Raw genomic sequence first — 24,574 nt, forward strand, 5'->3', positions numbered from 1 at the left:
CAGGGTTCGTTTAGTCTTGTAGGGCCTGTGACCTGTGCATTTTCTAAGACCCAATGTGCAGAAGGTACCTACATTTGGTTTTAATGCTCTGCTGTCACTGCCTTGAAATTCTTAACACTCTAAAAAACTGTTATTGGAGTATAGTTTATTTACAATGTTGTGTTAGTTTCAAGTGCACAGCGAAGGGAATCAGTTTTTTATATATATATATATATACACACACACACACACACATACGTCCACTCTTTTTTAGATTCTTTTCACATATAGTACATTACAGGGTACCGAGTAGAGTTCCTTGTGCTATACAATAGGTCTTTATTAGTTATCTATTTTATATATTAGTGCATGCATGTGTGCTTAGTCATGTCCAACTCTTTTGCAACCCTATGGACTATAGCTGGCCAGGATCCCCTGTCCATGGGATTCTCCAGGCAAGAATACTGGAATGGGTTGCCATTTCCTACTCCAGGGGATCTTCCCAACCCAGGGATCGAACCTGCATCTCCTTTGTCTCCTGCATCAGTAGGTGGATTCTTTACCACTAGCACCACCTGAGAAGCCCTCTTGCACAGGAGCACTTGTTAATGTCTATTGCATGATGCATGCTGGCTTCCAGGTTCCTACCCTTGGCTCTTTTCTGAGGTTATCTTACAGGTGTCCGCTCTCCAGTTTATTACTCCTCCCACCTCTGGAGATTGCCATTAAAAGGCAGCTTTCTCCAGATCTAATGAATTAGAATCTTCATGTGTTGTAGGCTAGTCAGATATTTTGTAGTAACTCCCTCTATTAATTCTGACGTACCTTCCGGATTAAGAACTGTAGGTAGAGTTTAAGTCTTTCGTTTCATAAATGAGGGAAAGGGCTGAAATAAATTATTTGTATATGGTCAATCAGCTTGTCAGTGGAAGAGTTCAAATTTAAATGTTGATGTTCTGACTCCCAATCCAATGCCCTTTCCAAAACACTGTGTTACCTTCTTGGACATCCTATCTGTCACCACTATGATAATATATACACTGCATGAAAACACTCAACCATCCCATATAGTAGAGTGAAAGTGTGAAAATGATAGGTGCTCAGTCGTGTCTGACTCTTTGTGACCCTATGGATTGTAGCCTGCCAGGCTCCTCCGTCCATAGAATTCTCCAGGCAAGAATACTGGAGTGGGTTGTAATTTCCCTAATATAGTAGGGTAGTGCTTCTCAAACTTCAGAGTGTATAAGAATCACCTGAGAATCTCTTTAAACTATATATTCTGATTCTGTAAGTTCAGGGAAATTTCTGAAAAACTTCATTTCTAAAAAAACTCCTAAAATATGCCAATTCTCTTGGTCCATGGATTATATTTTGATAACTAGCTATTAATGCATTATCCAAAGCTTGACTTAAGCAGGCCAAATTTCTGACATGAATCTGCAAACACGCTGCAGTGTTAATAATAATGATGATGATGATGATAATTACCAACATTTATTGAGAAATTTGTTAAATATTCTATAGATATTATATAATTGAATCCTAAAAACCCTATGAGGTAGGTACTATATTGACCCTTATTTTATAGGTAAGAATGTTGAAATTCAGGAGATTTAAGTAATTTTCCTAAGATTAGGCACTGGTGAGTGACAGCTAAGATGCAAGCTTTGTTTTTTCAGAGTTCAATCTTGTAGCCACAACGTGTGTGGCAGAGACAGTGCTAGTTAATTTTTCATAATATCTCATTTACTCTCCAAAAGTAATAATACCATGGAAGTTTGGCATTATTATCTTCCTGCTTAGGATGAGAAAATCAAGAATAAGAGATACTAAGTCATTTGTCCAAGAACACACACTCACAGAGTTGGTAAATGGTAACCTTGAGAACTGAATGTAAAATGCATGTTAAATTCACTAAATGATTCTGATTATTATTGGAACCAGTTGAGTGAAAGTTGGATTTATAACTTTTAGAAAATAAATCAAGAGTCCTTAACTAAGATACCAAAGATCACTACAGTGTCTTTGATTTCCTTCTCACTTCTTTGAAAAATATTTCCCCTCATACTAAAGGAATCTAGAATGTCTTAGTAGATATTATTACTACTCACCAATATCCAGTTCTGTACTCCTCTGAGTAATTATAAAACTATTTCCCAGATCTCTCACATGTAGGTGGGATCATGTTTGTATTTCTGTTCAAAGGGCTGTGCAGACATAATATGTGTCACTTCTGGGCTGAAAAACTTATGACATACTGCACAATTCCTCAGCTCCTACTTCTCTTCTTTGACAATCATGGAAACTTCTGTTTAAATGGTTGAGTCAAATTATTGCAGGAGTCTAGTCTACTTATTGTAGGAATCACCACCACATGGAGGGAAACTGCCAAGAGCGATGTCTCAACCCACACTGGATTTTGTGGGTTGTTGACTTAGTCACTAAGTCACTAAGCCATGTCCAATTCTTTGTGACCCCCACAGATTGTAGCACACTATGCTCCTCTGTCTCTCACTATCTCCCAGTTTGCTCAAATTTGTGTCCATTGAGTCAGTGATGCTATCTAACCATCTCATCCTCTGCCCTCTCCTTCTCCTTTTACTTTCAATTTTTCCCAGGGTAGGGAGAGAGCAAATTAGCCAAGATGGCATCTTCAGGCTCTTTAAATTCATCTTCACTTTCTGCCATTAGAATGGTATTATTTGCATATCTGAGGTTGTTGATACTTCTCCCATCAATCTTGATTCCAGCTTGTGATTCATCCAGCTGGGCATTTCACATGATGTACTCTGCATAGAAGTTGAGTGACAATATACAGCCTTGTCATACTCCTTTCCCAATTTTGAATCAGTCATTTGTTCCATGTCCATTTATAATGATTGTTTCTTAACCTACATACAGGTTTCTCAGGAGACAGGTAAGGTGGTCAGGTACTCCCAATCTCTTTAAGAATTTTCCACAGTTTGTTATGATCCACACAGTCAAAGACATTAGCATAGTCAATGAAGAAGAAGTAGATGTTTATCTGGAATTCCCTTGCTTTCTCCATTTTGATTTCTAGTTCCTCTGCCTTTTCTAAACCTAGCTTGTACATCTGAAAGTTCTTAGTTCAAGTACTGTTGAAGCCGGCTTGAAGGATTTTAAGCATAAGCTTACTAGCATGTGGAATGAGTGCAATTGTCTAGTAGTTTGAACATTCTTTGGTATTGCCCTTCTTTGGGATCTGAATGAAAACTGACCTTTTCCAGTCCTGTGGCCACTGCTGAATTTTCCAAATTTGCTGGCAAATGAGTGCAGAACTTTATCAGCATCATCTTTTGGGATTTTGTGGGAATGAGAACTAAGTATTTTCTGTGTTAGGCCATTAAGATATGTGCTTGGTCGCTCAGTCATGTCCAGCTCTGTGACCCCATGGACTGCAGCCCACCAGGCTCCTCTGTCCATGGGGATTCTCCAGGCAAGAATACTAGAGTGGGTTGCCATGCCCTCCTCCAGTTAAGTTAAGGTTGACTGTTAATGCTTCATCAACCTAGCCTATTCTGATTAATATAGGTGGCATGGTATGCTAAATGAGCACCATCAGTATGTGATCCTTACTATCTCCACATTATGACATCTAGAATTATTTCTCTTGTTAGGAATGAAAGAAAATGTATCCAGCTATTATAATCATGGATAATTGCTTTTGTTTACAATGAACCTAGCTTAAGTTAGAAAACTTCCAAAGTAAGAAAGCACAACAATGTCCAAGCATACATTGATTTCCTTTCATTGCTGTACATGATAGAATATAAAGACTGTGACCCTTCTAATGTGACACAATTCTAGCCAATGGAAACTAAAAGAAGACATCTGCACATTTTGAAAATTCCCTTATTTTTGATGAAAGTGTTTACAGAAAGGATTACTCAGCCTTTGAATTTATAGTCTATGAATATAATTCCAATTGAGATAATGTGATTATAAATATAATTTTAGTGTTTTTCCCATCACTTTAGAAATTGTATGAAAAAATGTGTTCAAATAATGTTACTAAGTGTGCTGAGGTATGCAATATATATGCACATCTACAGATGTGTCTATAGATGTTTGTGAATTTATTTTCCCCTTCATTTTGAAAATTGTGTTGAAATATTTTATCCTAACTCTGTTATTGACCATGGGGTAGAATGAAAGCTCACATCAGGTAATATCACAATGCTCTGACTTTTCATATAATTTATGTAATTATTTAATTACATAAATAATTTAAATTAAAGTAAACATATTTCACAATAAAGGATGTACTGTTGCTGTTCATATCTGTCTAAATCTAAGCTGGAAAACACAAAAATTAAAATCATGTATTAAAATACTTAAGGTATACTTTGGTTTCACTTTCATTACTAAATATGTGATACAAAACCTTAATATTTCCTATGTATCAAAGATTTTGTCAATGAAAACATGAAACAAACAGTGTGGATTTTTTAAAAGATAGCTCAGTTTGAAAAGACAAGGAAATAACCAGTTCTTAAATTTGCCTCAGCACAAAAACCTTTCTAGTATTTTTGTAAGATTGCTTGTCACATCGCCAGTCAAAAGAAGCCACATATACTTTGAAGGATTTGGTGAAGCCATGTATTCTGGAAAAGGCTAAACTGGATTGTGACTTAGAGAAACCAAAGAAAATATGGGCAGTGTTTCTGTCAAACCCATCAACTTCATAACTGATGATTTTTCTTCAAATATTTTGAAATGAGACACGAAGAAATAGGCAGCTAAAACATTTGCCTCCAGCAAGAACTGGAACTGTATAGCATCACTCACTCCTCTCAGTGCAGACTGCATCTAGTATTTCTATGTTATATGCATGCTAATATCATAACAGAATTCCTGTTTTTGTGAGCCCCTTTTAGTAACTCAAATGTTGATGTCTTTAAAATGGAAGGTTTCTGCCAAGCAAAACTTCAGTAGGGACAAGAATCTTGGTAGTCTTTTATACAATATCTGCAATGCTTGATCATACATCTGGTTTTCCAAAATACCATAGAATGGGTGGCTTACAAATAACAAATTTATTTCTCATAATTCTAGAGGCTGGAAGTCCAAGATCAAGTCACCAGCAGACTCTGTCTGATGAGGTTTGGTGTCTGGTGAGAGCCTGTCTCCTGTTTCGTAGATTAACTTCTTGTTGTATCCTCCCATGGCAGAAATGGCAAAGAAGTTTTCTAGGCTCTATAGGGGCAAGAATCCCATTCATGAGGGCTCTGTTCTCTGACCTAATCACCCACTAAAGGCTTCACCTCCTAATACCATTCACTTTAGAGATTAGATTTTAATTTACAAATTTAGAGGGCTACATTCACTCTATAGCAAGCTCAGTCTCTATACTGTAGTCCCCCCTAATTTGCAGTTTCTATTACCTGAAGTTAACAGAGATCTGAAAACATTAAGTGGAAAAATCCAGAAATAAACAATTCATAAGTTTTAAATTTCTAGAAGGAAATGGCAACCCACTCCAGTGTTCTTGCCTTGAGAATCGCAGGGATGGGGGAGCCGAGTGGGCTGCCATCTATGGGGTCGCACAGAGTCAGACACAACTGAAGTGACTTACAGTTATGGTAAGAACAAATATTCTCTCCATGAAATTGTGAAGAATAAAAAAGAAATTAATGCTAGTTTTGCTGTCACATCTCAAACTGCAAAAGTTGCAGCCACAGTATGTGATAAGTGCTTAGTTAAGATGGAAAAGGCATTCATTTGTAAAGACGTTTTGAGATAGAGAGGCCACATTCACATAACTTTTATTACAGTATATTCTTATAATTGTTCTATTTTATTAATAGTTGCCTAATTATAGATTAAGCTTCATCATATGTATGTGAAAGTGAAGTTACTCAGTCTTTTCTGACTCTTTGTGACCCATGGATTGTAGTTGGCCAGGCTCCTTCGTCCATGGGATTTTCCAGGCAAGAATACTGGAGTGGGGTCCCATTTCCTTCTCCATCATATGTATGTATGTACATGAAAAAGCAAAGTATATATGCTGCTGCTAAGTCGCTTCAGTCGTGTCTGACTCTGTGTGACCCCATAGACAGCACCCCACCAGGCTCCCCCGTCCCTGGGATCCTCCAGGCAAGAACACTGGAGTGGGTTGCCATTTCCTTCTCCAATGCAGGAAAGTGAAAAGTCAAAGTGAAGTCATGTCCGACTCTTAGTGACCCCATAGACTGCAGCCGACCAGGCTCCTCCATCCATGGGATTTTCCAGGCAAGTACTGGAGTGGGTTGCCATTGCCTTCTCCAGAAGTATATATATATATATATATATTCATATATATATCTGTGTGTGTGTGTATATATATATATATATATACATGCAGCCATGAAATTAAAAGGTGCTTACTTCTTGGAAGGAAAGTTATGACCAACCTAGATAGCATATTCAAAAGCAGAGACATTACTTTGCCAACAAAGGTCCATCTAGTCAAGGCTATGGTTTTTCCAGTGGTCCTGTATGGATGTGAGAGTTGGACTGTGAAGAAAGCTGAGTGCCAAAGAATTGATGCTTTTGAACTGTGGTGTTGGAGAAGACTCTTGAGAGTCCCTTGGACTGCAAGGAGATCCAACCAGTCCATTCTGAAGGAGATCAGCCCTGGGATTTCTTTGGAAGGAATGATGCTAAAGCTGAAATTCCAATACTTTGGCCACCTCATGCAAAGAGTTGACTCATTGGAAAAGACTCTGATGCTGGCAGGGATTGGGGGCAGGAGGAGAAGGGGATGACAGAGGATGAGATGGCTGGATGGCATCACCAACTCGATGGATGTGAGTCTGAGTGAACTCCGGGTGTTGGTGATGGACAGGGAGGCCTGGCGTGCTGCGATTCATGGGGTAGCAAAGAGTCCGACATGACTGAGCGACTGAACTGAACTGAACTGAACTGATATAGGGCTTCCCTGGTGGCTCAGAGGTTAAAGCGTCTGCCTGGAATGTGAGAGACCCAGGTTCGATCCCTGGGTCAGGAAGATCCCCTGCAGACGGAAATGGCAACCCACTCCAGTACTCTTGCCTGGAGAATCCCATGGAGGAAGGAGACTGGTAGGCTACAGTCCATGGGGTCCCAAAGAGTCGGACACGACTGAGCGACTTCACTCACTCATTCATATATATATATATATATATATATATATATATATATATATAAAATCATACTATCTTTAATTTCAAGCATCCACTGGGGTTCTTGGAACATATACCCTGCAGATAAGGGGAGACTACTGCACATGCTGTCACACCCAAGACTAAATTGCCCATCTTAGTGGTGCACCTGTAGATTGGCACCAGGAGACTTATGCCTGCTGTCATTTTTTGCTAGATCTATGATATTGTAAAATTTGCCAACTTTCTGAAAGCCTGAATCTGGAATAACCGTTTTTTCAAGAGGCTTTATAAAGAAAAGTGGACAGAATTTGAAAATTTTAACCACATAGGCTTTCCAAAAAAGCTTTCTAACGTGTTTGATTGATTAACGTATAGCTTACTTACCAGATGGTGGTTTGGTTTATTTGAAGAGTTTTGGCTATAGGGTTAAGAAAAATCTTTTCACTCAAAGTCCTGCAATCACAACTATAGTTGCCCTGGAAAAAACATAAAAATTTTGTTGTTTTTGTTTTGACAAGCTTGCTATTGGGGGATTGGAAGCAGGTAACTCTACAAACTTTGCAAACTTGGACAAACTTCCTCTGCTGGGTGGAGCCAGACTGCCAAAACTGGGTCAATTTTTCTACAGGAAGAAACTTGCTCATACTTAAAAACATTATGTAATTCTTTCAAAGTTCCTGCTCAGATGATGTTGAAACTGAAGTATTGATTTCTAAACTCTCCCTTAGTACAATGGACAGCATCAGAAAAGCGAAATCTGACAGAAGATAGCTTTATTCATTTGTGAACTAATGACATGTTGGGACATGATTTCAATTGGAAGAATTTTGGAGCATCCTGATGCTCATTGACACAATTTACTCATCTGGTAAAGCTCTGTGATTCAATTTGTGATTCTACAAAGTTTTGTGAGTCTGAGTTTTCAGCACTTGTGGCCATCAAAAGTCACCTAGTGACTCAAATTGCATGTGCTGTCATCCAAAATTTAAGCTCATTTGAAACAAAGACATCTGGTTGAAATTTACTTTTGAGTAAAACTGAAATTTGCTTTTTGTTATTTTCAGAATTTCAAAGTGTTTTGAGTAAGGGAGACATACTTAAAAATATTTTATATTATCTTTATGTGAAGGAAACTAATTGTTGGCATTTTCTGGAAGTAGGGAAAAACTTATATCAGAGTCTTAGAGGTATCTGCACACTCAAAGAGATTAGAAACCCCAGCATTAAGTTTTCTCATTTTCACAAATATTTTTTTATTCATCCAGTAGTTCCTCATCTAGGAATTTACCCTGAAAAAATAATGAAGAAATTGCACACAAGATTTATACAGTGTTAGTTATAATAATGAAAAATTAAAAACAAACTAAATTCTCACATTAAAAGAATGTTTAAAAATCTATGGAATGTTCATATGAAAGAATATTACATAGATATTTAGTATAATATTTAGAAAAACCTCTTAGTAATATAAGAAGATACTTATGGCAAAATGTTGTAAAAGTTATATATTTCAACTCTATAAAATGTATAGAAATATTTGGAAAGATGTTTGCTGAAATGTTAGTAGATCATTTCAAGTTGGTAAGTTAATGAAAAGGTAATTTATTTTTCTTGATACATTTTTACAAAATTTACAGAATGACTATATATTATTTTTATAATCAATGTGGAAACATTAAAAAGAAAAAATCCATTAAAAAAGGGTTTGGCACAGCAATCTTCTTGCAACATCTACGTTATTTTTAAAATCTTTTCAATTAAAGAAATAATATGCTCTAAAGGAACAATAATTCTGAAGATAAATTTTATTCATCCTTCAGCATTAGGGAGTCCTTTAGACACAGATGCATCAGGTACTAACTTTTTTCTGGATTTTTGTGACAGACACATATGAAATTCTAGTTTTCACAAGCTGTACATTAATAGTGAATGCACAGAATTCATAGATTTTTGTTTGTTTTCAAAGCAGGTTTAGGATATTTTGGAATTTGAACTCCTCAAATAATCTGCAGTCAGATGCCACTGAAATACGAAAAGTGTGGCAAGTATCTATTTTTAAATCACTGCAATCCTTCCTGGAGCATTTCCACTGAAAGCACAAAGGATATAGGAGTCTAAGCACATTTGGGAAAACAGAAGAATCTCAAGCAACATAGTTTCTCATCAGTTAGATGTGTTCAGATAGGTTGGTAGAATTTTGCCTACGGCTATATGAGCTGTTTTGCCCCAGAGACATCAATTTCAATTCTCTCTTTGGGCTTCACTGGTGTACAAAGTTCTTCAGAGGATTCTTTTTCTCACTAGAAATACAGTCTCTCCTTTACCCATGCCACCTTCTTGTCCCTCAAAAATCTAAGCCATTTACCTGGAATTTTCATAAAACTTGATAGTGAAAAGAGTCCAAAAACTGTTATGGAAGAAACTATATCACAAAACCATGGAAACACTTATTCTGTTATATTAGAGTTTAGAGTGTAGAGATGTATTGTTAAATATATATGGCTCAATTTAGAAAAAATATAATTAATGAGGGGTGGGAACAATGACATTAAAATTTAATAAAAGGCATGAAAAACTTAATTACTTTAAACAAATCTCATGATAGCATTGTCAGTAAGTGACTTCAGCTCTTCAGGTTCAGGTTCAATGTTAAAAATAACTTATCTTTCAAAAATCTGAGCTATCATGGGTCACCACTGAATGGCAGTGCTACTTTGTTCTTATTAAAAGCAAACAAATGAACAAAACTATAGGGCATGTGGTTTGTTTCATGTTTACATGGAATTCAAAGAAGTCAGGCAGGACAGGGCAGAGCTTCCTGACTAGGGTTTAGTGTTACAGTAACTGACAGACTGACAGTGGAGACAGTGGAGCAGACTGGCAGGGAGCAGCCAGCCATATGCTTGTGTGGGAGTAGGTAGGTGTGTAGGAGGTAGGTAATGGGTAAGGTTCACCAATCTTTAAGGGAATTCAACTAAAATGTTACTATCGTCGCAGATGCATGTTGATGTGTGGCAAAACCAATACAATATTGTAAAGTAAAAAAAAAATTTAAAAAAAAATAAATAAAAAGAGAACACAAACACACACACACGAAAGAAAATCATTCTATCATTTCTTAGAAAAATTTGTCTCCTGAGGAGAGAGCTGAGGAGACCATCCACTGAGTAGTCTAAGTACATAGATCTACAGAAGTGGTACCTGAAACATAGAGGCAAAGGAACCAAGAACCAGGAATAGAGAGACACTAGAGTGAAAAATGGGCTTCCCTGGTGGTTCAGTCGATAAAGAATCTGCCTGCAATGCATGAGAGGCGGGTTCGATTCCTGGGTCAGAAAGATCCCCTGGAGAAGGAAATGGCAACCCACTCCAGTATTCTTGACTGGAGAATCTCATGGACAGAGGAGCCTGGTGGGTTACAGTCTATGGAGTCACAAAGAATCAGACATGACTGAGTGACTAATGCTTCCAGTTTTCAGAGGGAAAAGTTAGACACAATTAAGGTCACCCAAGAGACATGCCAAGGTACGTTGTACTGTGGCAGCAGGGAAGGTGAAAACTGAATCCTCAGAATAGAGATTCAAGGATGTAGAAGAATAGTACTATTATGGACTGAATAGTGTCTCCCTGCAAGTTGTACGTTGAAGCTCTACCTACCATTGTGATTACATTTGGAGATAGGCCTTAAGGTGGTAATTGAGGTAAAATGAGATCATAAGGGTAGGACCATAATCTGATGGGACTGGTGGCCTTTCAAGAAGAGGAAAAGAGGGTTTCCCTGGCAGTTTAGTGGTTAAGACTTCACCTTTCAATTCAGGGGATGTGGGTTTAAACCCTGGTTGTGGAACTAAGATCCCACATGCCTTGTGGCAAAAAAAAAAAAATAAACAAACAAAAATATGATACAGAAGCAATATTCTAAAAAATTCATTAAGGACTTTAAAAATGGAAAAAAAAAAAAATGAGGGTTTCCCTGGTGGCTCAGTAGTAAAGAATCTGCCTGCCAGTGCAGGAGACATGGGTTTCTTGTCCAGTTAGGGAGGATTCCACATGATGTGGAACAACTAAGCCTGTGCACCACAGCTATTGAGCCTGTGCTCCAGAGCCTGGAAACCTCAACTACTGAGCCCACATTGCACAACTACTGAAGCACTCATGCCCTGGAGCCTGTGCTCAGTAACAAGAGACCCCCGGCAATGAGAAGCCTGTGCACCACAACAAAGAGTATCCCCTGCTCGCTGCAACTAGAGAAAAGCCCACACAGCAGCAGAGACCCAGTGCTGCCCCAAATAAATTAATACATAAAATTAAAAAGGGGAAAAAAACACTAAAGATCTTTCTTCATGCAGAGCAAAGGCCATGTGAGGACATAGCAAGAAGACGGCCATCTACAAGTCAGGAGAAGAGCTCTCAGCAGCAATCAACCTTGCTAGCACCTTGATCTTGGACTTTTAGCCTCCAGACTGTGAGACAATAAATTTCTTTTGTTTAAGCCACCTCAGTAGATGGTATTTGGTTGTGGCAGCCCAAGCAGACTTTTCCATGAACCTGAGCAGCTGGAGAAGAGCCAAAGAGCTAATTGATTCTGCTGGTAAGCTCATCTGAAACACTGAGCTAGGGGCTCTCACTACTGGCTCTTCTGGTTTTTTTCAGGGCTGGGAAGTGCCTGCAAGGCATGTTAGGTGAGTTCTGATAGCCACTTTCTCAGTAATAGCATCTTCCAATTCTGAAAACTGACCACTTTAAAAATAAGATTTTATTTATTGGATTTAAAGTGATTCCATGATAGACCTAAAGGTAATGACAGATAAAGAAATGAGGATTAAAGCAAAAGTAGACATGTTTTCATAGTAGAGAGTATAGATGTATTAAGGATATAAAAATGGAGAAGAGAAAATATTGTTTGTACCTCACACAGATAGAAAGCGGCATTGGAGAACCTGCATAATGAGTCCCACAAGAATTAGACATTATAAAGAATGACAGAAATCATCTTCTAAAGAATAGTTTTAAAATAGTCCTACTAAATGAAATTGGCACTCTAAGGAGAAGGAAAAATAATTAGTAAAGAGAAAAATTTCCCTTCCTTCCACAGACACAAAGGCACAAAGAACTCTGTTAGAATAGCAATTACAGCAATTCTTCCCAGAACATCAGTTTTATGATTTACCAGAACCCATTCTGACCCTTAGAGAAAAGATTAACACCTTCTGTGATATTAGGAATCGAGAATTCAGGCTAAGTGAATACACTATGTAGAAGGGAGTGGGAGGGGGAAATAATAAAAATGATAAGAGTTCTGGTAATCTTGGAGTCACGATCAAGATGCAAAAACAACACATACTGTCTTTTGTACATTAAGGTGACATCTGTGGTTCATTTAGAAGGAGACGTGTTGTTTCTCTCCTAGACAAGGGGATACTCTGTTCTGAGCCCTCTGCATTCCCTTGTGTGTGTGTTAGTCACTCAGTCATGTCCCACTCTCTGTGACCCCATGGAGTGCAGCCCGCCAGGCTCCTCTGTCCAGGAAATTCTCCAGGCAAGAATACTGGAGTGGCTTGCCATTTCCTTCTCCAATGTGAATTTTAGTAGTAGTTTAGTCGCTAAGTTGTGTCTGACTCTTGTGACCCCACAGACTGTAGCCTGCCATGCTCCTCTGTCCATGGGATTCTCCAGGCAAGAATACTGGCGTGGGTTGCTATTTCCTTCTCCATGCATTCCCCTAAGTACATGCATTTGCACAGTGACTGATGGGTGGGGGAGGGGGGGTGGGGGCGGGGGGTGGGGTGGGCGGTAACCGTGACAAGGGAAAAGAGATTTTCTCTGTTATTACCAAACAGCCTCTAAAAGGAACAAACTGACAATTCTGTATTCTAGCTTACATTAGGCAGACTGACTAGTCCAAACCAAGAGATAGGAAGTCTGCTTGTCAGAATATTTAGTAATATAATATTTATAATTGAACATTACAATATTTTACCATATCAGCTTTTCCTTCTCAGTCATGAGTTTCTTTTAAGAACACAGAAACTACATATTGAATAATTAATATGTTTGACTAAAATTTCTTTCATTTGTATGGTTTAGTATACATCACCATCCAAATTTCTTAGGCTTTGTCAGCAAATGCTTTTTTCTTGGTGTTCTTCACAACTTAAATAAATGCATATATTCTATTTTCCATGCTCCTATGAATAAATTGCTACCTTCTCATTACTTGGAAAGAAAAAAACATATTGCTTTGTTTACCACTTGTACCAGCCACAGTACCAGCAAGGCATAAAACCCAAACAGAAAGAGATACTTTGTAATATACATGGTCTAAGTTTGTACCACTATGAAATAATGCATTATTCTAGTAAAGAGACAAAAATAATCATTGTCACTTTAGCCTCTAGGCTTTTGTGTTGAAATAGACCAGCTGTTTCTACAATTAGCCTAAATAAAATATATTGAGGCTTATTAAGGCTAGTCTGGGCTTCCCTGGTGGCTCAGACCATAAATAAAGAACCTGCCTGAAATGCAGAAGACCTGGGTTCGATCCCTGGGTCAGGAACATCCCCTGGAGAAGGGAATGGCTACCCACTTCAGTATTGTTGCCTGGAGAATCCCATGGACAGAGGAGCCTGGTGGGCTACAAGTGTCCTTGGGGTCGCAGAGTTGGTCACAACTAAGTGACTAACACACACACACACACACCCACCCCCCCACAAACACACACACACACAAGGCTAGTCTAGGGCCAGGCAAGTTTCAGACTTCACTCCTTAACATTATTTGAAAATAGGAAGCAGTGTGAAAGGCAAGGTATTTCTGATATATGATAGTGCTCTTTTTTTTTTAATTTTATTTTTTAACTTTACAATATTGTATTGGTTTTGCCATATATCAACATGAATCCGCCACAGGTATACACGTGTTCCCCATCCTGAACCATCCTCCCTCCTCCCTCCCCGTACCATCCCTCTGGGTCGTCCCTGTGCACCAGCCCCAAGCATCCAGTATCATGCATCGAATCTGGACTGGCGACTTGTTTCATATATGATATTATACATGTTTCAATACCATTCTCCTGAATCATCCCACCCTCTCCCTCTCTCACAGAGTCCAAAAGACTGTTCTATACATCAGTGTCTCTTTTGCTGTCTTGTATACAGGGTTATCTTTTTAAAGAGTAGACCTTAAATGTAAATTCTTTACTCTGCAGCCTATAATCATTTTGCTCTTCACTTTGTCTTAGAGTATATACTGCTTTCAAGCTCTTCTCATGTTTTGTTTGTTAAATGCAGAATGTAAGATGATCTTCTAGGTCAGAGATATTTATTTTATAGATGAGTGTTTCTTGAGTGCTTAGAACACAGCCCGACACTTAGTAGAAAATTAAATATTTATTCAAAAAATTGAAATGTATGGTTTTTGTCCTAGCTGAGATATAAGCTCTTCATCGACAGATGTGTGCAAGTAGTTTGTAAGATATGTGATGTGTAAGGCATTGTAAGTACTATGATCATCATAATTCTATGCCCTTGTATCTTTAAAGTCAAGTGTGAGTCACTGGACATATATGGACACTCAAACAATGATGCTTAAAGTTTGGGGGTAACATATTCCTTCAGGAATCTGATAAGAGCTATATACCATTTTCCCAGAGCAATGTACATTCTTATACATTTGTAGACAGGTTCAGGGAGTATAAGAATTACACCTCTGAAGCCATCTATATACCTCTATAGGATCCACAAATTCCATTCACAGTTCCTTAATGAACCAAGAAAACAAAAAGGAGGTGGGTCCTCCAGCTCAGGACTGAGGACTATTGGCAAAAAAACCAAAAAACAATAGAAGAGCACGTTAGTTGTCTGATAGGAAACAAGGTAGGATATCCCCAGAAAGTTAACTGTTTTTGTTGGCTAGGTGGCTAGAGTCCACATGTTTTTTCCCCTAGTCTGAAAAATGCACTGTAAGCTTTTCCAAGTGTCCCTGGGGTACCTGTAAGCTTTTCCAAGTGTCCCACCATTCCAAGGACTTATTTAACCTGTTTTGTAGCAATCACTTCACCATAAATATGACTCTAGTTTTTATGTTCTTTGATTAGAAATATATATAACATGTTAAAGTCTATACATAAAAATATGATTGAAAAAACTATTGAAAAGCAATATTGTCTTACTGCTATTACTCAGTTTTATTCTTAGAACTCTGTCAATTCTAAATTGGCATATTCTGCCTGTTCTGTGTGCGTTCATCCCCATGGCTTTTTGGTAACTACTGTTTCTTTGAAAATTTCATTGTAAAGTCTAGTGATTTCTCCATCTGCACGGCTGATGCAGTATTTCTGATTCTGTAATGTTAAACAATGGAACATATTGTTTTACTCAGAAAGAATAGAAACCCCCTAAGTATGAAAATGCTGCTCCATATTTTAAAATCTAATAACATTCCTAACTTTCATTTATCAATTTCCAGCATTTAACTATCTTAATGATTTGCCGTATTGAAATAGGTGAAGTACAAGTATATAAATATTCAATAAAAAACAATGAATTTTCATTCATTAAATACCACAATCAAAATAAAGACATGAAATCCACTATACAAATTAATAACAACACTTTAAATTTTTTTGTTGCTCTGTCTTTCATTTCTCTCTACTGTGTATTAAGCTCTTGCTGTTCTAAAAAAGAGGTATGTCTTCATAAAGAACAGACTTGTGGTTGCCAAGGAGGAGAGGGTTGGGGGAGTGTTGGAGTGGGAGGTTGAAGTTAGTAGATGTAAGCTATTATAAATGCAATGGCTAAAAAACAAGGTACTACTGTATAACACAGAGAACTCTGTTCAGTATCCTATGATAAACCATAATGGAAAAGAACATTGAAAAAAGAATGTGTATATATATATATATATATATATATGTATAATTGAATCACTTTGCTATACAGCACAAATTAACACAACATTATAAATCAACTACACTTCAATTAAAAAAATGGATCCTTGTCCTCAGATGGGATATAATGCATGATATAAGATCATAAGATCTTTCTGAATTCTGGTTGAAGCCAATCTGTTATTATCACTATTTTACCAGGAAGATTTAAGAGAGTTGTGTGACTAAATGAAGTCACATTGTGATTCTTCTGACTTAAAAGGCATTTTCTCAATGAATTATAAGTAGCTAATGTTTCTTTAGTGTTGATTCATCTTTCTTTTCCCTCTACTAAGAATCTCTTATACCCGTACTACACTGAATTTTCTACTTGCAAAAGTATACAGGGAGAAAGAAATTCTATTCCTTGGAGAAATGAATCTAGTTATGGAAAGAAACTAGGTCTACTAAAATGGAAGAATGTATTCCCCAGCTAGCTCTGCCAGTTTTGTAAGAGCCAAAGGTAATATTTGTGAGTTGCCTTGCTGTTGTTGTTTAGTTGCTAAGTTGTGTTGACCTCTTTGAGACCCCATGGACTGTAGCCTGCCAGGCTCCTTTGTCCATGAAATTCTCCAGGCAAGAATACTGGAGTGGATAGTCATTCCCTTTTCCAGAGAATCTTCCTGACCCAGGGATCAAACCCAGGTCTCCTGCATTGCAGGCAGCTCCTTTACCTACTGAGCCACCTGGGAAGCCCATTGCCATTGTTATTGTCCCCAGTTAAGAGTGCAAGGATTGTACAAGCTTTATTAGTATAAACATAAAAACTAGATCCTAGTTCTGAATATGATACTAACTTTCTATGTGATCTTGGACAATGCCAGTTAATATCGTTGGGCCTATTTACTAATTTGTCATCTGAGGGATTTGGATTAGATAGTCTCTGAGTACCCTCAACTCTAAACTATGATGTACAAGATGTATTCAATAACACAGACATATCATCAACAGGGTACTGCTAAATACAAGCTCTCTAAAATAGGTTAGAATGACTTATAGCAATTTATACATGTGCATAATAGCATTATCAAGGGGAGAATAGGCAGAAATACTTGGAGACATCTAAAAAACAAACCATTGAATGTAAAACACAAGGTAAATAATTATTTTCTGTAAACTTATACAAATTGATGGTTTATGAAGACCTACAAGACCTACTAGAACTAACACCAAAAAAAAAAAAGATGTCCCTTTCATCATAGGGGATTGCAATGCAAAAGTAGGAAGTCAAGAGATACCTGGAGTAACAGGCAAGTTTGGCCTTGGAGTACAAAATGAAGCAGGGCAAAGGCTAACAGAGTTTTGTCAAGAGGGCACACAGGTCATAGCAAACACCCTCTTTCAACAATACAAGAGACAGATGGCCAATACCAAAATCAGATTGATTATGTACTTTGCAGCCTAAGATGGAGAAGCTCTACACAGTCAGAAAAGACAAGACCAGGAGTTGACCGTGGCTCAGATCATGAACTTGAACTCCTTATTGCCAAATTCAGACCTAAATTGAAGAAAGTAGGGAAAACCACTAGGCAATTCAGGTATGACCTAAATAAAATCCCTTACAATTATACAGTTCAGTTCAGTTCAGTCGCTAGTTGTGTCTAACTCTTTGCGACCCCATGGACTGCAGGACGCCAGGCCTCCCTGTCCATCACCAACTCCCGAGGCTTGCTCAAACTTATGTCCATTGAGTCGGTGATGCCATCCAACCATCTCATCCTCTGTTGTCCCCTTTTCCTCCTGGCTTCAATCTTTCCCAGCATCAGGGTCTTTTCCAATGAGTCAGTTCTTCACATCAGGTGGCCAAAGTATTGGAATTTCAGCTTCAGCATCAGTCCTTCCAATGAATATTCAGGACTTATTTCTTTTAGGATTGACTGGTTGGATCTCCTTGCTGTCCAAGGGACTCTCAAGAGTCTTCTCCAGCACCACAGTTCAAAAGCATCAATTCCTTGGCACTCAGCTTTCTTTATAGTTCAACTCTCACACCCATACATGACTACCAGAAAAACCATAGCTTTGACTACACGGACCTTTGCTGGCAAAGTAAAATCTCTACTTTTTAATATGCTGTCTAGTTTGGTCATAGCTTTTATTCCAAGGAGTAAGCATCTTTCAATTTCATTCCAGTTGAGCTCTTTCAAATCCTAAAAGATGATGCTGTGAAAGTGCTGCACTCAATATGCCAGCAAATTTGGAAAACTCAGCAATGGCCACAGGACTGGAAAGGTCAGTTTTCATTCTAATCCCAAAGAAAGGCAGTGCCAAAGAATGTTCAGAGTACCACACAATTGCACTCATCTCACATACTAGCAAAGTAATGCTCAAAGTTCTCCAAGCCAGGCTTCAAAATTACATGAACCATGAACTTCCAGATGTTCAAGCTGGATTTAGAAAAGGCAGAGGAACCAGAGATCAATTTGCCAACATATTATGGATCATCAAAAAAGCAAGAGAGTTCCAGAAAAACAATTACTTTGGCTTTATTGATTACACCAAAGTCTTTGATTGTGTTGATCACAACAAACTGTGGAGAATTCTTTAAGAGATGAGAATACCAGACCACCTGACCTGCCGCCTGATAAACCTGTGTGCAGGTCAAGAAGCAGCAGTTAGAACCAGACATGGAACAATGGTCTGGTTCAAAATTGGGAAAGGAATACGTCAAGGTTGTATATTGTCACCCTACTTATTTAACTTCTAAGCAGAGAACATCATGTGAAATGCCAGGCTGGATGAAGCACAATTGGAATCAAGATTGTCAGGAGAAATATCAATAACCTCAGATATGCAGATCACACTACCCTTATGGCAAAAAGCAAAGAGGAACTAAAGAGCCTCTTGATGAAAGTGAAAGAGGAGAGTGAAACAGCTGGCTTAAAATTCAACATTCAAAAAACAAAGATCATGGCAGCCGGTTCCATCACTTTATGGCAAATAGTTGGGGAAACAAAAGAAACAGTGACAGACTTTATTTTCTTGGGCTCAAAAATCACTGCAGATGGTGACTGCAATCATGAAATTAAAAGACGCTTGCTCCTTGGAAGAAAGAAAGCTATGCCAAATGTAGACAGCATATTAAAAAGCAGAGATGTTGCTTTGCTGACAAAAGTCCATCTTGTCAATGCTATGGTTTATCCAGTAGTCGTGTATGGATGTGAGATTTGGACCATAAAGAAGGCTGACCGGTGAAGAATTGATGCTTTTGAACTGTGGTGTTGGAGAAGACTCTTGAGAGTCCCTTGGACTGCAAGGAGATCCAACCAGTTAATCCTGAAGGAAATCAGTCCTGAATATTCAGTGGAAGGACTGATTTTGAAGCTGAAACTCCAACACTTTGGCCACCGGATGGGAGGAGCTGACTTGTTAGAAAAGACTCTGGTGCTGGCAAAGATTGAAGGCAGGAGGAGAAGGGGATGACAGAGGATGAGATGGTTGGATGGCATCACCAACTCAGTTTGAACATGCTCTGGAAAATGGTGAAGAATAGGGAAGCTTGGGGTACTGCAGTCTATGGGATCGCAAAGATTCAGACATGAGTAGGTGACTAAACAATGTAAATTTAAAAATCACACCAAAAAATATCATTATGGGTACATATTGAAATAGTAAAAGTCTAAAAATTTTGTGCAGGAATAATATATACATAAGTTTAGGAAAATGAAATCTCTTGTAGTTGGTTCCTGGGAAGGAGTGTGAGACAAGGGACATCTGTAATATGGAGTTCTTTTAGAAGGAAGAGTTAAAATTCAGCAAAATTTAATACTGAAAGTTGGCAATGTAAACTACTAATATTTTAAATATTGTTTTTGACTGTTTAAGATATTTTACATTGAAGACAATAATCCTTAAAAGAAAAATGACTGTTAGGGATACATACAAAAGAAGGGCTGGCAAAGTGCAGCACGTGGGGCCACGTCCAGCTCAAAATCTGTTTTTGTGTGATTTTAGAGCTCAGAATGCTTTTTACATTTTGAAGGGCTTGTTACAAATAAAACAAAACATCTCACAAAGACTATAATACTTATTGTCTGGCTCTTCACAGAAAGATTTTCACCCCTTGCTGCCTAAAATATTAATTGTGGGTATCTCTAAGTTATTGCGTTATTGGAACTTTTGTTTTTGATTTTTCTCTTTCTGCTTTTATATTTTCCCCAAGTATTCCATAGTGATTTTATGATCAGGGAAATAAAAACCATCAAAGTTATTTTTAAGGAGGGCTTAAAAAGTGTAATTTACTATCAAATGGAATATTTCCTCCAGTTATCTGTGTCAAACCCTTAATTACATGGAAAATCTGTCTTTCACAGTTATTACAAAGGCAAGCTTCAAACCCAAATCCATTTTTATCATCAGAAATTTTGATTTGGAATTTCAAGATAAATAAGGTTTTCATGCTTCTGATGATGATGGTGCAAAAGTTCTATCTCAGATCAGTACAGTTTCTTTAAGGACCCTGAGACTAGGCTCCCTAACCTCTTCAGGTCTCTTCCCACTCCCTGATTAGTTGTTGCTGATTTTTATCTCCATCAGGAATTTCTAAGTATCCCATTTTGTGCGACTGACACTCAGTGAAAAGTGTTAGAAGTTTTGATCATTGATATATCTATGTTATCGAAATGTTTCCATTTGCTCTGCTTTGCAAAGGATCTAGAATAGAACCCCTGAGAGTTCACCTGACATTTTAAATTTTATAAATGTTTTATTAGCTGCATTCCCATACCCCTGAAACACCTTGTGACTTGTAGCAGGGTTTTGTATGCAATAAGATTGACTTCCTCTATATCATGCACACATTTTAAAAAAAGAAAAAGGTTTGAACAAATGTGTACTACCCTTTCCCAGAACTTTCCAAGGGTGTATGCATTTCCTGTAAACCAATATCTGAAATATGAAAGCAGTGAGAAATTCTTTGCCAGTAAAAGCCCTGCAAAATACTTTGGGGAAGAGTGTGGCCTATAACTGAAGAAAGTAGAGTGCAGTGTAAGTATTGTTTTAAAAAATGATTTCAATGCGGGTATCTCAAAAGGGATACTTATAAGCATAATGCATTTTAAATATTCCAAAACATTAAAGATAAACATATCTAGATACACAAAGTGCTAGCACATAGCACCTTCCTGGAAAGTGTATGTTACTGTAGGTTATAATTATATAGATTCTGGTTCTGAGGTTTGGGGCATATTCCTCTGGGAAATGGAATGAATGAAAAAAGAATTGTAAATGCTAAATAGATTACTCTTTCATTGATTCATTTGAGAATTACTTTCCTATATAATTTCTTCATGCCTCAGTAGAAGAATTGGTTCCATAGTGTTTAATTTATTACCTAGTAAATAAAAAATATTAATGTATGTATTTTGGTGCATACTCAAAATTCACTTTATAGAACACAAAGCTTTAAGTGTATTTTTTCCATTGAGCACCAATGCCTTAGTTATTTTTCTACTTTTAATTAAAAATATTCAGTTATTTCCACCCAAGTGTATCTTTTTCAAATTTTGGTCAAATGCCCCACTGCTTTGACATGTCATGCCTAGTTCTTACAATCTTTTTAAATAGTAAATCAGTCATGTTATATTTTGCCAAAGTTATAGTGTTATAAATTCTAAAGAATAAGGATTTCCTCATGTTAGAGGTAAAAATACTGATCCTTCTTTAATCAAAAGACTCAATTCTTTAAACATCCATGATACACTTCTAATTCAAAGGTTAATCCAGGATGAACACTAAATTATGGCTTTTCTGAAAGAAACTATTATAATCATTATTATACTTCTTAAGATGGATTTGTCTTAAAAATCACCCACCTATTAACTGATAGAATTTTAAAAGTCTTTGAATACAAGATTCAATACATATTCCAGGTTTAAAATAACAGGATGATAAATGTACTTTAATATCCACTTAAACATTTATATGAACAAGTCTCCATATATATCAAATAAGAATATGATTTTTGTCTGTAAGTGAGGGATAACATGTAAAGCCATTTGATTTACCAAGGTAGAAGGAAGTGATTCAATCAATAAAACTTCCATCTTTAGCATGAAATATTTTTATACTGATGAGTGAATGTTAAGAACACTAAATGTTAATAGTAGTTGCTTCTAGGTGGCAGGATTTGAAGAGTTATTATTTTTCTTTTTCCTTGCCTAGTTTTCTAAAGAGGAGAAATGTTGCTATTTCAATAAGAAAATTAAAAAGCCAAGAGAACAACAAAATTCACTTAAAAACATACTTCTATCTTAAAACAATTAGACGACAATGCTATAAATACTAAAAATTTAAGAAAAAAAGAAATATAACAAAACTATCAAATACTGGTCTGGGAAGATATATATATATATATCTCTCCCTGCTAAAGTGGCTCTCCCTCAGTCATAATCACATATATATCCATCTTCTTCCCAGATCAGCATTTAGTATCCTTGTAATAATTGATTTTTCTTCATATGATCATATCATGGAGCAATGGAGAACCACCCCCTTGCTGGGCTATTAAATAATTGTCCATGTAAGAGAAAATTCCAGGTAGATTAGCTCCTGTTTCTTCCTTTGGGAAACATCAGTTCAGTTCAGTCACTCAATCATATCCAACTCTTCGCGACCCTATGGACTGCAGCACTTCAGGCTTCCCTGTCCATCACCAAGTCCTAGAGCTTGCTCAAACTCATGTCCATTGAGTCAGTGATGCCATCCAACCATCTCATCTTCTGTCGTGCCCTTTTCTTCCTGCCTTCAATCTTTCCCAGCATCAGGGTCTTTTCCAGTGAGTCAGTTCTTTGCATTAGGTGGGCAAAGTATTGGAGCTTCAGCTTTAGCATCAGTCCTTCCAATGAATATTCAGGACTGATTTCCTTTAGGATTGACTGGTTTGATCTCTTTGCAGTCCAAGGGACCCTCACAAGTATTCTCCAACATCACAGTTCAAAAACATCAATTCTTTGGCACTCAGCTTTCTTCACGGTCCAACTCTCACATCCATGCATTACTACTGGAGAAACCATAGCTTTGACTAGATGGACCTTTGTTAGCAAAGTAATGTCTCTGCTTTTTAAGATTCTGTCTGGGTTGACCATCCTGGTTTTTCTTTCAAGGAGCAAGCGTCTTTTAATGTCATGGCTGCAGTCACCACCTGCAGTGATTTTGGAGCCCAAGAAGATAAAAAGTCTTTCACCGTTTCCATTGTTTACCCATCTATTTGCCATGAAATGACGGGACCAGATGCATGATCTTAGTTTTTTGAATGCTGAATTTTAAGCCAGCTGTTTCACTCTCCTCTTTCACTTTCATCAAGAGGCTCTTTTGGTCCTCTTCACTTTCTGCCATAAGGGTGCATATCTGAGGTTATTGATATTTCTCTTGGCAATCTTGATTCCCACTTGTGCTTCATCCAGCCCAGCATTTCACATGATGTATTCTGCATATAAATTAAATAAGCAGGGTGACAATATACAGCCTTGATGTACTCCTTTCCCAATTTGGAACCATGGCCCACTATAGTTTCTGGAACATTTTTTCAGCTAGGCCAAAAGTTATGTCATGCTGACTCTCCCTTGCATATCTAGAATACAGTTATTCCTTAATATCCAAATGCTAAAGACTGGTTCCAGAACCCTTAGGTATTTGCAGCATTCCTTATATAAAATGGCATAGTAATTGCATATAGCCTATGCACATCCTCCCCTATACACTAAAGCATTTCTAGATTACTTATAATAACTAAATATAATATAAATGCTATCTAAGTAGGTATAAATACAATGTAAAGGTGATGTAAATAGTTGCCAGAAGCATAACAAATTTAAGTTTTGCTTTTGGGAAGTTTCTAGAATTTTTTTTTAATTTTATTTTATTTTTAAACTTTACAATATTGTATTAGTTTTGCCAAATATCGAAATGAATCCGCCACAGGTATACCTGTGTTTCCCATCCTGAACCCTCCTCCCTCCTCCCTCCCCATACCATCCCTCTGGGTCGTCCCAGTGCACCAGCCCCAAGCATCCAGTATCCTGCATCGAACCTGGACTGGCAACTCGTTTCATACATGATATTATACATGTTTCAATGCCATTTTCCCAAATCTCCCCACCCTCTCCCTCTCCCACAGAGTCCATAAGACTGATCTATACATCAGTGTCTCTTTTGCTGTCTCGTACACAGGGTTATTGTTACCGTCTTTCTAAATTCCATATATATGTGTTAGTATACTGTATTGGCGTTTTTCTTTCTGGCTTACTTCACTCTGTATAATAGGTTCCAGTTTCATCTACCTCATTAGAACTGATTCAAATGTATTCTTTTTAATGGCTGAGTAATACTCCATTGTGTATATGTACCACAGCTTTCTTACCATTTGTCTGCTGATGGGCATCTAGGTTGCTTCCATGTCCTGGCTCTTATAAACAGTGCTGCGATGAACATTGGGGTACACGTGTCTCTTTCCCTTCTGGTTTCCTCAGTGTGTATGCCCAGCAGTGGGATTGCTGGATCATAAGGCAGTTCTATTTCCAGTTTTTTA

This window comes from Bubalus bubalis, chromosome X, assembly GCF_019923935.1.
Source record: "Bubalus bubalis isolate 160015118507 breed Murrah chromosome X, NDDB_SH_1, whole genome shotgun sequence".
Taxonomy (NCBI): Eukaryota; Metazoa; Chordata; class Mammalia; order Artiodactyla; family Bovidae; genus Bubalus; species Bubalus bubalis.